We start from the raw sequence: 13,962 nt of genomic DNA on the forward strand, positions 1-13,962 counted from the left end.
TACAGTTAACTTTTGGTTGGATTTGTCCTCATAAAGCTTTTTCTCTCTTTCCCACGAGGCTCCCGACTTTATAATCTCTCTAAAATATTCACACGGATGACAGCAGGAGTAGGGCACAATGTTACAGGAACATGGAACGGCAGAACTAGGCCTAAATATCACACAACTGCCACATTTTTTTCCATCGTTTGGAAAATCAGGAATTTCACCACTTTCCCCCTTTCCTCCCCCATTTCCCTCCCTCTTTCCCCGGTGCTCTTTCCTCCCCCATTTCCCTCCCTCCTTCCCCGGTGCTCTTTCCTCCCCCATTTCCCTCCCTCCTTCCCCGGTGCTCTTTCCTCCCCCATTTCCCTCCCTCCTTCTCCCGGTGCTCTTTCCTCCACTTCCTCCAGTTCGCTAGGATTGTCCACTCAGCCTGACAATGGGGGTCTTTACACCAGGCTTCACAGCTAGCTTCCAAAAGCTGCCTTGCTGCTTTCCAGTCATCCTAGCATGTCGTTTTCACTTTATCTGTGAAGCCAAACCTTCAGTGGGTAGGGGTGGGGGTGGGGGTGGATGAGGTAGGGAAGGGGCGGAGGGGTAGCGGGGGTGTGTTTGTTCAGGAAGGTCTACACCGCGGGGCAAAGCGGGGCCTTCATGTATTGTTTCGAGGGGGACATGTTTCACTCTCAGGGTCCCAAGCAACAGGGCAGAGAGGGAAGGGAAGAAAAGAGAAGAGAAGGGGAATAGTTGCCCTGTGTGTTACTGTTAGCGTTGTTCTGTGTTCTCCTGAGTGTGATCTGATTCCCACCCTAATCACCCCTCACCGTCGCAATCGAGTGTGTGCCTCGGAAAACGTTACAAGCGAGTGCCTCGGACCACAAACATACATTTTTTCCATTCTAGAACATTCTCCTCACCTTCAGACAAATGCAAAGGGCTAGAACAGAGCGCCATTAAACCCTTTTTTTAACAACCTAGCATCAAATGCATTTGTTATTTCAGCCTCGGGACACATTCCAACGTTTGGGGGAAACCCCCACCCACCCACTCCCCACACTATATGTCAAAACCAGACGCCCGGCAAGTACAAATGCTTAACAAAAGTGGCAACATGTTGTGCTATCAACAAACTAGCAGGTAGGCTCTGTAGTACTGAGCTGATTTAATCTATGGTAATTCATTGTTTATCCATTTTATTTGGAGTTATAATCATTTTTACCATCATATCTGCACTGTGTTAAAGTAACCAGAGTGAAAAAAGCCAAATGAATAATAAAAAGCAGTCAAATACCAAAAATGTCTACACCAAAATGTCTACACCAAAATGTCAACACCAAAATGTCAACACCAAAATGTCTACACCAAAATGTCTACACCAAAATGTCTACACCAAAATGTCTACACCAAAATGTCAACACCAAAATGTCAACACCAAAATGTCAACACCAAAATGTCTACACCAAAATGTCTACACCAAAATGTCTACACCAAAATGTCTACACCAAAATGTCTACACCAAAATGTCTACACCAAAATGTCAACACCAAAATGTCTACACCAAAATGTCTACACCAAAATGTCTACACCAAAATGTCTACACCAAAATGTCTACACAGACAGATAGGAGATAATGTAAATAATACACCATGACAACAGTCAAGGCATGTAGGAACAATACTGTTTGCTGATATGCTCATTACATTCCGTTTGAATTAAATATGTAGGCTTTGCATTGAATGTACTTTCCAATTCAGAATTGGACATACGTTTGCGGAAACTATGTCAACAAGGACCAAATGAATGGGATTCCCACACCATAAATCTATTGAGCTCAAAAACATCCCTCTGAAAACATCAGCCCTTGGAAAGCAGTGAGGACATGTTTTCTTGTTGATTGAAAAAGGCAAGTGAAAGCATCATCTCTCGACTGACACCAACGGCAGGCATGTACACTAGTCCTGATCCTCACCCTGGCTGGCTAGTCGGCAGCCCTGTCGAAACACTTCCCATTTGCAGGGCTGGGGCCAGGTCCAAGCCACTTGAGCTTTGGCATGGCTCACCTGGAACACACCAGGACTCCTCTAAACACATGCCAGCAGTGAGCCAATCCACTCCGGAAGGCCATACAGCAACAGCAAATACAGCAAACAACGCTGAGTAGAAAGGACAGCGCAGCTCAGAGTTCAGAAAAAAAAATCTTCCCGGGGAGGTCGTTATATAAGCTATTATAAACTGGGTGGTTCGAGCCCCTAATGCTGATTGGCTGACAGCCATGGTATATCAGACCGCATACCACGGGTACGACAAAACATGTATTTGTACTGCTCTAATTACGTTGGTAACCAGTTTATAATAGCAATAAGGCACATTCGAGGTTTGGGTTATTTGGCCAATATACCACGGCTAAGGGCTGTATCCAGACCAGCCCTTAGTTGTGGTATATTGGCCATATGCCACACCTTCTCGCCTCGGGCCTTATTGCTTAACTATACAAGCGAGTCAGCAAGTCATAGATTAAGCACGGAAAACTGAACAGTGCAGGTAAGGCAGGCTTTATTATCAATTGAGAGAGAATTCCACAGATCATATGGAATATATTTTTTTTTACACATAATATATTCCCTTTGTGGAGACTGTGAAAGGTTTTAGGAGGGGGGGAAAGTATGGAAGGAGGGAGGGAGGAGGGGGGGGGGGGGCTTTGGAAGGGGGCGGCCCAGGCACGCTAAGCGAAAATATGCCTTATGCACTCGTTGAACTTGGGGCCTGCACAGGCTTCTCTCCTCTCAAGGTTACAGGAGGAGGGAGAAGCAACAGTAGGAGGAGGAGCCAGCATTTAGGGCCTGACGATTCGACAGAAAGACACGGTTCAAATTTAAACTCAATTTTGTAAGTATTGTCGAGATGTACGTTTTCATAAACCTTGACTATATAAAATGACTTAAGCATCAACTTTTACATTTCTATTGGTCATAGTCCTCCGCCATACGAAGGAAAGCCCTAATGTTGCTGGACTTATGGAGGAGTGAGTGTCTTTGGCCCAGATAATAGGGAGAGCGACTGCCGAGCGCCTTTGACACCGAGCTTCCTTCCCCGCCTCGGGAGCCCGGAGCGCGGGCCATGTATCCTCTAGCCGCACCCCTGGGCCCTCGTCCACACAAAGGTAGGAAGCTGGCTGCCGGAGCAGCACCGCCACACCGCATTGTGATGAGGCCACTAAATCATGTCTCGTTTCATCCGCCGATGCTCTTCATGCACGTTTTGGCCAGGGGAAACCATAAACAGAACAACTGCCAGTAAATGCCTCGGCCTGGAAACAAGGGAGAGGACGACAGGGCTAATAGGTAATTGAAGTCGATACGGTTTGTGGTGTGTGCCGGCGAAGGAAGGAAAAGGCAACAGATCCAAGCGTAGTGAGATAGTATAATAGTATATCGAGGCCAAGAGCCTCTGGAATGCATTTGAGGAAAAGGGAGCGTCACCAAAGCCAAAGGGCCACCAATAGAACTCGTAAACACCTTATTTACCGCTAAATTAGACCCATTTATTAGGTACAGAGGATTTGGTATCTGGTTTGAGTATATCGCCTATTCATAATTTTAATACCACAGTCTAGAGCATAACAATACATTACGATAGCTGATTTATTTCTCAGTTGGTGTTTTGCAGGTGATAAAAACAATGCAAACAAACAGCCAACATGTACTTTGCTGTTCCGTAAAAGTGAGACCACACATTCCAAGAAACCCACAGAGAGTAGACGTGAATTTGAAAAGACAAGGTGCTGCCCTGTTTAACCCTGGTGTGGACAGGGTCATAAGTCAAATAGGTCATAAAAGCGTTGACTGAACAATTGGTCACTCTGCTTAACTTCCAGAAGAATTAGCAGTCCATTATCACCTCATAAAAGTAGCTCTTTTCATGCTTTATTACAGATTAGGTTTCCAAACATCAGACAAGTCAAAGCAGCCCTTCGGCATCACAGTTCTGCAAATAGACATATTACTTGTATAGAGAGGCATGCGTCCTAAATGCTGAGTAGTCACAAACTAGTATGAAATGCTTAGGAGCATTATAGGACAGCTGTCGTCATCTCTAGACAGTAAATGATTTGAGTTTTTTTTAACAAATTAACATATTTGGAAGTGGGTCACTCATAATTAAAGTTTGGCTCAGCTCTGCCCATGTGGGTAAATAAGTAGTCAACTAAACCCGAGTCAGACAGCTAATGTTGCTGCACACTTAAAATGGCCGCCTTATCAGGAGTCTTTGGAGAACGAGATGAGGAAAATATAGCCCATCAAACACAACGAAAGGCGAGAGACAATCATCAAGAGGCTAGAGAAGTATCTGACAGAGTATTAGACAGTCACTTGGGGTTGTTGACGCCATGGCTTAGAGCGTCACTTGAGGATATCCTCGTTGGAGGAAGAAGCAGCAAACAAATTAAGAGGGATGAGCTCACACACTTAGTGGATTAGGTTTATATTTATTAGGCTAACTCGTCACTAGCAGACCGGTGTTCTATGGTGTAGGGAGAGAGAGGGTAAACAAGTCATTTTTGTATATCATCAAGATGTCCTATGCTCTGGGGAAGGTATACAATGAGAGATGATACAAGAAAATTACATTTGAATAGGAAGCCCCAAATATGTCAATTTGAGGTAATGGCTACTGATATCAAACATTGATGGCAATTTAATACAGCTTTAGCACACAGGGTTAAATTAGGTTTGTTAAATTAGAAACTCTCGTAGTTTGGTGGGAAATGTTGACGCGATAAACAATGTTACCTCATTTGATCTTGTCAACTGCGGCGTGATCAGGTCGACTTGTACGGAGCTCTAGGTGAAGGTCACACGTATTCACAATCTGCACTTCATTAAAGCAGGGGTGGGGTGGTGCGCTGTGCGAGCTATGTGGGAAATTAAAACCTGGCTTAGCTGTAGGCCTACGTATGGGAATGTATCGCATCGCCGTGGAAGCGTTGAAAACATGCAGTAAAAAAAAGAAAAGAACAACGGCAACAACAAAAAAACTCTGACGCCGCGCCCAAAACTGCAAGTTTTCCCTGGATGCGATGTTTCGAGACCAGACAATGTATTCGACATTCGATGTCTTGATGGTTTTAGCAGTTGAATCTCCTCCACAGCTGTGCAGAACTGGTCTGCAGTGACCTAAGAAGAAGAAAATCTCCGATCCAAACAGGGTGTGGGTAAATGTGAATGAGAAGTACGCGTGTGAGGGGGGTATTTTTAGGGCGGGTGATATTTCGCCAGGTCACATTCACTGCTTAATGGCCTGCAAACCACACCGAGCTACAGAAAGTGACAACATGACCGTACCAACCAGAGGAACAGCCCTAGTAAATACATGTCCCCCTTTGAGTAGGCCCAGCACATGCTTTATGAGAGACATTCTGTGCGTCGTTAATTCACTTTCATATCAAAAACCTCTCCCGTTGCATATGCTCATTCCAAAACACCGACCATGTCTTAGTTACAGTACATATACTGTATGAAGCATTTCTACAATGGACACAACCCTTACACTCACAATCAAAAGTCCTTTGAATAGTATCGCCCGCGCGGGCACCCTTGTGGCCACCCTGCTTTAAGCAGACATGTTCTTAAGGTTAGCCTACAATATCAAACAACGCCATGCCACCCCTTCCCTAAGCCTGCCTATTGAGGTACAAGCCAAACACCCACCACTTAAGACATGAAAGGGCTGCTTGCAACCCTTGGTTTATGTTCTATGTTAGCGGTTTCCACATTGTGGCTCGGGGATAAGCATCAGAAGTGGTTTATCTCCTCTCTCAGGGCTCTATGGAATATGTAAACATATGTGTAATCAGTCCTTCAGTGTAATGGAGATTGAGGGAAAGGTTGTGTGGGAAGGAAGGAAAGTGGTGGGGAAGACTGTCATACCTCTGGCTCGTGGGAAAAGACAAGAGTTTGAGGATGGAAATGCAAGACTTTTCTCTCACTGATAAGCCATGAAAATATGCATTGAAGCATTCTAGGTAGACCCACCAAAGTCAAAAGGCAAAGATTTCTTAAAGGTCTTCAGAAAACTTTCCCTGATGCTATAGCTTCTCCCAATAAGGACTCCTTCAAGCGATAGTGACACACTAAGAAACACACAATTACATTTTGAGTGGAGCCAGTAAACTCTGTACCAGAAGCCTTTGCTGCTCAGCTTTTGTTTCTCTCCCTCTTTCCTCCCTGCTTGCACAAAGCCAGTGGGAGCAGAAGCCACCTCCAACCATTTCCCCCCTCAAGTCTGCCATAAGCTGTCTGTCGTGTGTGTGTGTGTGCGTGCGCTCGAGCTCGCCCACCAGTCACTAAGTTCTCCCAGCAAGGGCCAAAGTTTTAATATGGTGTCCAATCAAAAGTGATTAAGCATCACAGAACACAAACAATGCTGCCCCTTAAATCTCCCGCTCGCTCTCTCTCTCTCTGAGCCCTCTTTCAGGGGAGTGAATGAAAGAGCACTCTGTCTGTAGGCAGCAGATGATAGACGCTGGAGCCGGAGAGATAAGCCTTACAGCCGGGCTTTCCCTTCTGTAACAGACACAGTTCGGTCTGTATAGGATCTCTATCTGGCTTTGCCGCGGGTGTATGATTTACTAAGTCATTGGCGAGGAAGTGAAACTTATCCGTTGTACGGGAAATGTTCCTTTGGAGTAGAACACCTGATAGAGCTAGATGAGTAAGCAGCAAGCCACCTGGATTGATTCAGCTGGAGGAATTAGCAAATAATAGAGACAAACATGCTTTGAGAGAAAGATGCGTCAAATACAGTATAGCATTCAAAGCATTTCTTCAAGAGCAAAATGTCCAGGACTTTGGAAAGGAACCGGCTGGTATGTTTTTGGTGTTAAATCAAATCATCGGAGTGCTTCCTGCAAATGGCCAACAATCACAATGCATGAAGTATGCTTTAGGTAACACAATACCCTGAACTAATACATTCAATGCAGCGGGATTCTCCCCTGGTTATATTCTAGTGAGGCTTCGATGGAAAGTTGAAGGAGGAAGTAAAAAACAGCCTACATGGATAATATAAGATACTATACTCTTTAACAAACTCAAAAGACAACCAGAAATCTGCTGCTGTAACCATGACATCAAAATGATTGACAGGATACGGCCATTTTGTTTTTCCCCTCAATGTTTATAAGCTACACCTTGTTTTCCTTTGAGCGACTAAACAGAAAACTGCGCTAAACATGATCTTTGTTCCCCGTAAAGAATAACGTCATTTGGTTATTCCCAGAGCTGGTATTAATCAAATGTAATCTTTCTCTCGAACACACAGAGGTTGAGGAATGAGAGGAAAAAGTTAACCATGGCAGAACTTGACACTACACGTATGTACTGTGTACAGTGAGGGGAGAGGTGAAGCTAAGATAACAGAAGGTGACTTTCGGCCTGGTATGGTGGCTCATTTCCTGATTACGTGTACATGCAAGTCAAATATTGTCTGGAAAAAGGACGAGGCTAAACTGGTAAGAGATCACCTATTACAATGAAGTATTGCTCTTTGAAAGGGAGTTTAGTGTTGCAATTGGTAGTTAACAAGGCCAAGTTACTGCTTCCAGAACTTCATACAATTGAAAGTATTTATTTCCACTTTATATACAATACCGTTCAAAAGTTTGGGGTCACTTAGAAATGTCCTTGTTTTTGAAAGAAAAGCGCATTATTTGTCCATTTAAAATAACATCAAATTGATTAGAAATACAATGTAGACATTGTTAATGTTGTAAATGACTATTGTAGCCGGAAACTGCTGATTTTTTATGGATTATCTACATACGCGTAAAGAGGCCCATTATCAGCAACCATCACTCCTGTGTTCCAATGGGATGTTGTGTTAGCTAATCCAAGTTTATCATTTTAAAAGGAAACCCTTTTGCAATTATGTTAGCACAGCTGAAAACTGTTGTTCTGATTAAAGAAGCAATAACACTGGCCTTCTTTGGACTAGTTGAGTATCTGGAGCATCAGCATTTGTGGGTTCGATTACAGGCTCAAAATGGCCAGAAATAAATAACTTTCTTCGGAAACTCGTCAGTTTATTCATCTTCTGAGAAATTAAGGCTATTCCATGCGAGAAATTGGCAAAAAACTGAAGATCTCATACAACGCTGTGTACTACTACCTTCACAGAACAGCGAAAACTGGCTATAACCAGAATAGAAAGAGGAGTGGGAGGCCCCGGTGCACAACTGAACAAGAGGACAAGTACATTAGAGTGTCTAGTTTGAGAAACAGACGCCTCACAAGTCCTCAGCTGGCAGCTTCATTAAATACTACACGCAAAACACCGGTCTCAACGTCAACAGAGAAGAGGCAACTCCGGGATGTTGGCCTTCTAGGCAGAGGTGCAAAGAAAAAGCCATATCTCGGACTGGCCAATAAAAAGCCTAAGATGGGCAAAAGAACACCGACACTGAACAGACAAACTCTGGCCTAGAAGGCCAGCCTCCCGGAGTCGCCTCTTCACTGTTGACGTTGAGACTGGTGTTCTGCGGGTACTATTTAATGAAGCTGCCAGTTGAGGACTTGAGGCATCAACAGTGGTACTGTTCAGTCAGTGACAGTGTTACTGGGCCACTGACGGGAGTGTAGTGACCCATTCTGGTAGGGTTGGGGTCAAATGGTGTATTGAACAAGCCCTCCCTCCGTCACTCTCTCAAATTAAGTTTGTGGCAGGACAACAGCGAATCAAACATAACTCTTAAAGTGCTGGGTAGTACAGTACTACCCAAGTCTCTAGCATGTCTCTAACTGTACAAGAGAGTAACTATTGAATCTATTCACAGCTACTCTCACCTTTCTAGTAAAAGGACAGAATGTATTTCTGCAGTACAGCTCACACATGGTTTGTGGGGAACGACAAACAGCTCTGAAATATTGTTGAACCAGAGAGCTTTATGAGTCCAGGCCCGCTGGCCGGCCTGCCTCACACCACGTTCTATACCGTCGGGCTTGATGTATCTGAATTCTTCTGGCATGACATCATCTGCCCTTGCCGATCGTTTTACCCCCGGCCCAGGGACAGAGCGTGCTCAGAGAAGTAAGGAAAGTGCACATGTATCGTTACGGTGGAAGCGGATAAGTTGTCGCGCTGCGGCGGCCCCCGCTCCGCAGCCCCACTCTCTACCTCAGAGGCCCTGTTGCTTGGGTCGTGTCTGGAACACTATCTCCAGAGAGGAGGCAGAAAATGGCCGCTTTGTCTCCCAAGATGTGTGCCCAGACAAAGCCAGATAAGGGAACCCAACAAGGACCAGCCTAAGTAACCACAAGCTGTACTGTAGTTCCCCCAAATAACCTTCACTTTAGGTCAGACTGAAGGAAACTGTAGTAACAGAAAAATGATCACAAATAACTACATTTGTGATAATGGCATTAATGATGATGGTAACAGGTAATGTTTCAAGAGAAACTTTGTTGAGCGTAACACCCATTATAAACTTGTTAGAGTAGTCATATCAGTTGAGGCTAGTATTAAAGGACCATACTTATTGTGATTCAATAAGCATGGGGTAGAAGTGGTTGTATAAATATTTCAATTACAATTTACAGCTACTCCATTGTCACTCGTACGTAGGAACGGTAGGAAAAGTGAACTTAAACAAAATACATTGTCTTTCTAAACCAAGTCGATGTGGATACGGACGAGTGTATTTATTCCACACTCTGCGGTGGTGATGGGCCTGGCTCGAGAATCTGTTCCTTAGAGTGTCCATAATGAAAGCCATTCCCCATCCCTGTTACTGTGCCACTATTATGGAGGCTCACCGGCTGGAGGCTGTCTGTGTCCCCCACGCCCACGTGCTCCCTCACTGAAGGGATGGGGACACCATGACTACACGGACCATATGTGTCGGCAGACCGCAAAACGCTGAAGCCATTAACCAAGGCCACGGTGGTGAAATTGAAAGCAGCAGTAGCGGCGGTGGTGGTAGCTGTTTGGGCTCTGTGTGTGTGTGTGTGTGTGTGTGAGTGTGGAAAGTCCTTCAGGTGGTACTGTTCAGTCAGTGACAGTGTTACTGGGCCACCGACGGGAGTGTAGTGAGCCGTAGGGGATGATGTCAGCAGCTTGTCATTGGTGTTCTCCTCCCTCAGACCTCTCCCTCTCTCCGTCTCCTGATCTGTTTTGAGTTTGTGTGTGTTTTCAGCGCTGTATTTGTGATTTACTGACCAGCAACCCTGTTTCCTCTCAAGCCAAAAGCGTTTTTTGTTTGCATTCAGGCAGGTTGTTGTTTCAGGTCACTTTTGAGTATATACAAAGTAACACATACACCACCGTTCAAAAGTTTGGTGTCACTTAGAAATGTCCTTGTTTTTGAAAGAATATACTTTTTTTTATCCATTAAAATAACATCAAAATGACCAAAAATACAGTGTAGACATTGTTAATGTTGTAAATGACAATTGTAGCTGGAAACGGCTGATTCTTTATGGAATATCTACATAGGCGTACAGAGGCCCATTATCAGCAACGGCACGTTGTGTTAGCTAATCCAAGTTGATCATTTTAAAAGGCTAATTGATCATCAGAAAACCCTTTTGCAATTATGTTAGCACAGGTCACACTCTGGCAGTCATCCTGACCTAAAGGAAAGCATCCGTCTCAATTCCCCACTTGTAATCTACACACACGTGTAATCTACACACACTGGTACACGTGTAATCTACACACACTGGTACACGTGTAATCTACACACACTGGTACACGTGTAATCTACACACACGTGTAATCTACACACACTGGTACACGTGTAATCTACACACACTGGTACACGTGTAATCTACACACACTGGTACACTCCAACTACAGAGAAGGTTCAGGTTACCAACTACTGATGTTGGTCTACCTCCTCCTATAGGGACCTCATTAAGTGGCCACATTGTTCAACTCTGGAAGGAGAGAGAGAGAGAGAACCAGAAAGAGTCGAAAGCGAGGCATTTACTGATCTCATTCTGACAACAGGCCCGGAATGGGAAGAGTCTTTCCCTGGAACCGCTCGTTTCATAATGCCACCCATGTTTACACAGGTGGTAAGTGAGAAGAGCGCAGGAGATAGAGTCCACGTTACGCAACACCTCATTATGAATACTAAACCAAAGGGACATACGTACACACACGCGCACACACACACGCGCACACACACACACACACACCCCCACTCGCAGACGTCTGGCCTAGTTGTCACAGACGCAGACTGTATTTGTGCTGAATTCTGGAACCTATGTATACGTGCGTGCATATATTTTCGGAGTTCCCTTATACGGTAAAAAATAGCATTCACAAAGTGCTCTCCTCCAATTACTGAACTCTTCCTGAAGTCGAAGTCACTGGTTGGCTCCTATGTTTGACTCCGGGCGCCAGTTCCAACAACATCTGCTTGGAGCAGGTACAAACCCACGGACAGCTCTGCTAGCCCAAAGGTGCCCATGCAGACCGTCGTTTATGCAATAGCACACAGCTGGCAGGCAAGGAAAGAGGGGAAATTATGGCGGTGTCCATTATCAAGCCAGCAACTTTGAGATGTGTGCTGAAAAAAGGTCTCTAGTGGTGCGAGGTGTTTAACTTTCATTTTTGACTTGAGCCGATACTAGTTTGAAAACGGGTTCAAACAGGTTGAAAAAGACATGAGGAATACTATCACTAGAAGAAAGGTCATCCTGGCATGCGTTCTAAAAGGAATGTGAATACTGACTTCCTCATCAGGATAAAAGGGCAGTTTCAGTTTCCATAAGGCTTTTATTTTATTTCCACTCACCTAGAGAGAACCCTTAAAAAGGACAAGCGCTCTCTATTTGGGAAAACGTGTTAAAAAGCTACAGAACAGCTGTTGGGGAAACCCGCACGAGGTAATTGTTCCAAACGCCTCAGTTTTAACACAGATTAAACACGATTAAATAACTATTTATCTAACCACAACAAGTCACCCTGCCAAAAGCCTTAAAAAGAAGACTGTCATTGTTTGTGCAGCTCGCTCTGTTCGGAGGAACGGTCGGAGGGGAGAGGGGGTGGGGTTGTTTTCTTAGTTTCCTCATGTACAGGAAGGAACTTTTACACACAGACAAACCATACATTAGCTTCTAACCAAGCTCACATAGGAAGAGGGAAACAGCAGGGTTGGTTGCTAAGGCAGGGGTCTTCTGAGGTGAATATGAAGGAATTTAGGTCATTTTAGCGGAGAGACATTTAAACAGCTCAAGCCATCACTTAGTGGAAATAGCGAGAGAGGCCCAGAAAAGGGGAGCGAGGGGAACAAGTATGTCTGGGGCGGCGAGGGTTGATTCTACTTCTTGCCCCAGACACAAACACAGAGCCATTACCTCCCATAATGGTACCAGTTAACATACTGTTTGTTCCGCCCTAAAAACAGTACCCCATCTTACTTCTGACCTTCAAAACGACATGGATGTTTTATAACAAACATTAAATCCCTGAAACTTAAGCTGGGAGTTGTTTTTTTACTAATAATTTTCTGACAAAGTTTTCAAAGGGTTGAGTAAAAAGCATACAAATTCCCTGTATCGTTTTGGATGCCTACAAAGTTTTCTTTGGTGTCCGGAGGCAGCTAATCACAATTTGAACTTAATTGCAATACTTAGCTAGAGCTTAGCATTAGCATAATTAGGTGCAAAATAATGAGTATGGGACTTACATGCAAGGAATATGACACACCTACATATAAAGTAACCCACTGACCTAGATAGACAATAGACCTGGTAACTGGCAAAATAAAGGAAACACCAACATAATGTCTTAATAGGCCATTGGGCCACCATAAGCATAGGTTCTACAAGTGTCTGGAATTCTATTGGAGGGATGCGACACCATTCTTCCACAAGAAACTCCAGATCTCCCATAAGTGTTGGGTTGAGATCTGGTGACTAGGACACACACCTCTATAAACCTACTATGCTCCTTTGAGACCCCTTTTTCAAGGAGATCTCTTCTACTAGACACGGTAGCCAAAACAATGGGCAACTGGGCATTTTTATACATGTCCCTAAGCATGATGGGAGGTTTTAATTGTTTAACTCAGGAAGCACACTTTGTGGAAGCACCTGCTTTCAATATACTTTGTATCCCTCATTTACTCAAGTGTTTCCTTTATTTTGGCAGTTACCTGTATATAACCCAGAGGAGATTAACTAGCTACCATCAAACCCTGACATAAAGACCTTTTCCCATAGAGATAAAGACAAGCCCACACACCCCCTCCCACTTTCTCTGTCTTAAACACACATGTGCACAGATTCACAAAGACACCCCCACCCACAAACACAAACACTCTCTCCCTCGCTCACACACACACAAACACACACATTGTAAACAGTCTTTATTGAGATGTGAGTGGTTGTATAAACACAGACACGTCTTCTATTGAGAGGTCCCAGTCCGGTATGGGGAACAATAAGAGGGAGTCCCTGATCGCCTCCTCATAGACGGTGTGTACTAAATCCCATTACCAGGGCCACGGCATTAACATTCCTCTTGTCTGGCAGGTGACGGCTCCCTCTTTTCAGCCCCGTGCAGGGCCCGCCGCCCGCCTAAGAGCATGGGACAGAGTCACCCCGACAATACACACACACAGATACATACACCGTCGCAGCCTCCGATTATACACACACACACACACACACCGTCGCACCCCTACAATACAGACATATAGACGGTAGAAGTGAGGGAGAGGAGGGGGGGGGGGAGGGCTTATTGGCTGGCGGCAACACTAAGTCTTTTCTTAAAGATCAGCGCAAAGACTGGTGAGCAAATCTCTGTCAATGGGGCTTTCTTCTGTTTCATGTCTCAGGGCTGAGAATTTGCTGATCAACTACGATGATAATTGTTTACTGGATTTTCTCCTATGCCAGTTCTGACAATGAAAGGGAGATGAGATTAAGTGCTCTTTTATTTTTTTATTTTTTTATGATTATATTCACCTCAACA

General features: G+C 44.5%; 1 protein-coding gene across 29 annotated transcripts in view; it reads right to left on the reverse strand.

The window, feature by feature from the left end:
- The window catches only part of LOC110531782 (nuclear factor 1 B-type), a 94,426-nt gene that overhangs the window by 49,359 nt on the left and 31,105 nt on the right, over positions 1–13,962 (reverse strand). Inside the window, exon 1 of one of the 29 annotated variants that reach the window (XM_090183890.1) lies at positions 4,773–4,837. The exons of the other annotated variants lie outside the window; for them this stretch is intronic. The gene's annotated coding sequence lies outside the window, so the exon portion shown is untranslated. Of the gene's footprint in view, positions 1–4,772; positions 4,838–13,962 lie in introns of those variants that run through there. 29 annotated transcript variants of the gene reach the window in all.

The sequence above is a fragment of the Oncorhynchus mykiss genome, chromosome 9, assembly GCF_057628025.1.
Source record: "Oncorhynchus mykiss isolate SJ-2025 chromosome 9, ASM5762802v1, whole genome shotgun sequence".
NCBI lineage: Eukaryota > Metazoa > Chordata > Actinopteri > Salmoniformes > Salmonidae > Oncorhynchus > Oncorhynchus mykiss.